The sequence below is a fragment of the Octodon degus genome, unplaced genomic scaffold (assembly GCF_000260255.1).
Source record: "Octodon degus isolate 3935 unplaced genomic scaffold, OctDeg1.0 scaffold00344, whole genome shotgun sequence".
Classification (NCBI taxonomy): Eukaryota; Metazoa; Chordata; class Mammalia; order Rodentia; family Octodontidae; genus Octodon; species Octodon degus.
Window position 1 is genome coordinate 1,047,448 of NW_004524920.1, and position 4,421 is coordinate 1,051,868.

Genomic DNA, 4,421 nt, shown 5'->3' on the forward strand with positions numbered 1-4,421 from the left:
ATGGAGCGGGCCCAAAGTGTGGCAGAAGTTCTAACTCACAGGGCAGGCTGTGCTGGGTCTGGACCTATTCTCTGGTTTTGGTATCAGTGTAATACTTGCCTCCCAAAATACACTTGTTTCCTTTTCAATTTCATTAAATTGTTTGAGGAGTATTGGGATTACATCTTCTCTAAATTTCTTATAGAGTTCAGCTGCAAGCAACAGGATCTGGACTTTTTGTGTTGGTAGGATTATTTATTTATTTATTTATCTCATTAACTTTATTGAAAATCAATAATTATATAGCATATTAAATATTATAGACAAATATTGAAATGTGAAAGATATAAGACGTAGACAGATTGAATTTTAGAGAAATATTTCTGAAATGAATACATAGCATGAGATTAATAATCAGTTGTACATTGTAAATAAATTACTTACAGACTTAAATGAATATAACAATAAAAATTGTCCAAAATAAAAATGAAGAAGAAAGAATTTACAGAACAGTCATAGAATAGTTCACTTTGTGCCAGAATCATGAAACTTATATTCATATAATTAGAATTCTCAAAGAGAAAGGGTAGGCAATAAATATTTAAAGATTTAAAATTTCTGAATTTAGTTGAAATTATATCACCACCTTTCCAAAAAATGAACCTTTTTCAGAAGATAGGTGAATAAAAGCAAACTAAGATACACAAAAATGAAATTGCCCAAAACCATTATAATGCAAAAAATCATTAAAGCATGTACATAAAAATATTAGCTATGGAAGAACAAAATTAAATAACATCTTGTTCCACATTAGAAAAAAAGAGCAAGTGTGTAAGAAACTACGCTAATTAATTCAAAGGACTAAAAAAAAAAAGTCTGTCCCATTGAATTTTCTGCTTAGCAAATATACTTTTGAAAACTAAAAGTAAAATATTTTCCAGTTATGCAAACTCAAAATATTTTAATACCTCCAGATGTAGCATATAGGATACAACAAAGAGCATAATCCAGAAGGCAATAGAAATTGCTGTATGGTCCTGGTTAAAGAATAAAGAGCTCTCAAAATGGTAGTTATGTAGGAGTATGTCAAATATATTAGATGAACCCATTTAAAAGGTCATTGAAGATTTCTACAAACAGTATCAATTTTATTTTTTTATGCTCAAACTAAAACATTTTATTAGCTGCCTTAGCAACTTAAATAATATCTTAGTCACTGACAGAACAGCTTCCACTAATTTGAAATTTTGCTTTCAGAAATTGACTTTTTGGAAGGGCATTTTTATGCTCAGTATAAAATAGCTTTATTATAACCTTCAGCAAATCTTGCTTAGTTTTAACTTTAAAAAGTTCTCATGTCTAATATGAACTGGCTCAAATGTCTGATTTATTTTCCTTAAAACAGTGTACTTGAATGAGAAGAAAGTCAATTTCATGATGATGTCAGGGTTTTCTAATACTATTTCTGATATGTTCAATCAATTTCAGTATAGAAAATAAGTCCATTTACCACCATTTCTAAAAGAAAGGAGTTTTTAAAATGAAAGTTCGGTGTCAGTTTCCCATTGGAAACTTGAAATTTTGTAGAAATGATTATTAATTCTTCCTTGCAGGTGTTCATAGCTTTAAATTTTCTCTCTTATTTATTTATTTTTGTTGTTGTTGTTGGGTATTTGTTTGTTTGTTTGTTTTGCAATGCCAGGGATTGAACCCAGGATCTTGTGCTTGTCAGGCAGGTACTTATACCACTGAGCCAACTCCCCAGCTTCTCTCTCATTTAAAAAAATACCAATTGTACATCATTTAACTGCATAACTGTATTCTTTAAAAACTCCAGTGAGTTACTTTATTTGGAAGCATGGTAAACTTCTGATCCATCATTCTGTTATCTCTGTGACAATACCAGCAGCTATTGTGGAAACACAGTAATGCAGCATAAACCTCCCCAACTCTTTAAAGTCCTTGTAGAGCTCAAGAGCCACAGGTCTTTGTGTCTGCAGCTCTACCAATGCATTCTGGCCTTTTGTCAACAACTTTGGCCTTTTATTTGTGAGTTCGCCAGTGCTTTTGTTTAAGACGCTAATCAAGTGTTTAATAACAGCAGGCTCCCTGACAGTTTGATAGCCTAATGGCACAGGAAATCCTTTAGTGATAGGAATTTCAATATTGAAGATGAGAATGTGGGCTCTGAAATGAGTGTAAGCTCTAATGGGTTCTTTGGGGCCACAAAATACATACCCAACATTGATTTTGATGATATCCATCCCACCAAAGTAAGACTAACATGATTGCCTGCTGCTGCTCAATTAACAGGTTCATTGTGCAGAGGGATTCCTCTTGCAGTACAAGTTTCATTAGGTGGCATTGCTAGGAGTAGGTCACCAGTCTGAATATAACCTGCTTCAATTTTACCAGTCACACAAAATCCAGATCCTTGATCTTTGAACACATCTGACACACACAATCTAAAAGGTTTGTCAATAGATCATGGAGGAAACTTGAAGGAGTCAATTGATTCTAATAAACACAGTCCTTTATACCACTTTATGAGTTGATTTGACTGAGATCTTGTGATTAGATTTTCACCACTGAGACCACTTGTAGAGATAAAAGCTCCATCACTTTCCTTAAAACCTGCTTGCTTAAGGAAGTGCCCAAGTTTTCCAGTAATTTCTTGAAAACTTTCTTGTTGCCATTTAACCTGAGCCATTCTCTTGACTGCAACTGCAAACTGGGTCACACCAAGAGACTGGACCAAGAGGTCATGCTCACATGTTTGCCCTCCAGTCTCAAAGCCAGCTTCAAACTCTCCCCTGCTGGCATCAACAACCAAAACAGCAACATCTACCTGAGCTGCTTTTGGAATGACATCCTTATGGCCTGGAGCATCCATTAATGTAATAACTTTGGTTGTGGCTTCAAACTTTGTCATACCAACATCCATTGTGACTCCCCTTTCCCTTTCTTTACCAGTCTCATCCAAGACCCACGTATATGCAAATGAAGCCTTGCCAGCCTTCTTAGACTCCTGCTCATACTTATGCATAGTTCTTTTGTTCACATTACCCAGGAAATAAAGCATGCGGTCCATCAGAGTACTTTTCCCAGCATCAACATGATCAATGACCGCCAAGTTGAGGAGCTGCTTGCCACCCTGCCACTTCTGCAGTTCTGCTGTCACATCGACCTGCAGCCGGAGCTTGCCAGACTTTTCACTGCTGTTGGCGTTGAACTCTTCTCTTATGCTTGGCTGAAGTGGGGAAGAGAAGCTGATCTAGTAACAGGCTCAAGAATGTCAGAAGAAGCAATGGCAGGATCTTCACCAGCAGGTCCTTTCTGAGGTGTCTGGATAACATGACATTTTCTTCAGCAGTTACACCAGGTGCTTCAAATCCCCTAGTTTTTTTTTTCCAGATACAGTCATTTTAGCAACTTTTCACACAATTTCAGAATCACTTCCAGATGAGTGTGATTCTATTGATTTTCCTTTGGGTATCTTTCTTTTAGACATTACTCTCCCACTCTTGTCCTTCAAATTCGGTACATTATCCTGCTCCAGAACAAATGACAAAGACTTCTGCACATCACCTTTGCTCTTCAGCACTGCTTCCACCAGTACGTCATCAGCCACAGCATCCCCCAGCACCTCTCTCATGTGATCAAGGCAGGAATAAAGCTGAGCTTGATCGAGTCCACTTAGCTGTTGTTGTGAAAGAGAATTAGAAGAGTCTTTCAGATCATCCTAGTAACTCTCCTCTGCAGACTCATCAACTGAAGGCTTGTCACACTGTGAATAGATAAACTGAGTAGCTGTTGATGGTGAAATACAATAATCATCTTCTACAGACTGGTCATAGAAATCATCATCCTCAAAATCTTCATTGTAGTTATAGCCTCAGACATTCTGATGCCAGGCCATGACAGCAGAAAGGGTGTTTGCCACAGCCCCTTCCAAACTACATAGTTCAAATATTGTGAAGGTGCCAACTATGACTTGGATACCAGATGCATGTCATCTTGGCTTCTGGCAAGCCACTGGGCCAGTACAAATCTTATGTCAGGTTATATAGATATATATTTTTCATATATATGTTATATCCACAGAACATGAATACTGGAATGGCAAATATATGATAAGCACTTCTAAAAGTTTGGGGATAGGACATCGCACAAAGTTCTAGTATGTCCACAACATGCGTGGACAGTGTCCATGATGCTTACTAGTAGCCAGGTATCACCTGTGCGACTGAGCTACTGCTATTTCCTTGATATCCACTCTGTAGACCCAGATAGAATCATGCCCCATAGGGTGCACAAGAAATCCATTTGTAGAGTATGCTGATGGAAATATTTTGGTGCTGTATTCAAAAGAATAATTGAAAGACTGCTTCTGCATACCTCTTTTTTCTCCTATGCTTAATGTTTGCCCTATTTGGTAGGTT

General features: G+C 36.9%; 1 pseudogene; it reads right to left on the reverse strand.

Moving 5' to 3' along the window:
* Positions 1-1,856: 1,856 nt before the first annotated feature.
* Positions 1,857-3,898, reverse strand: LOC101589942 (annotated as a pseudogene).
* Between the last annotated feature and the right edge of the window lie 523 nt (positions 3,899-4,421).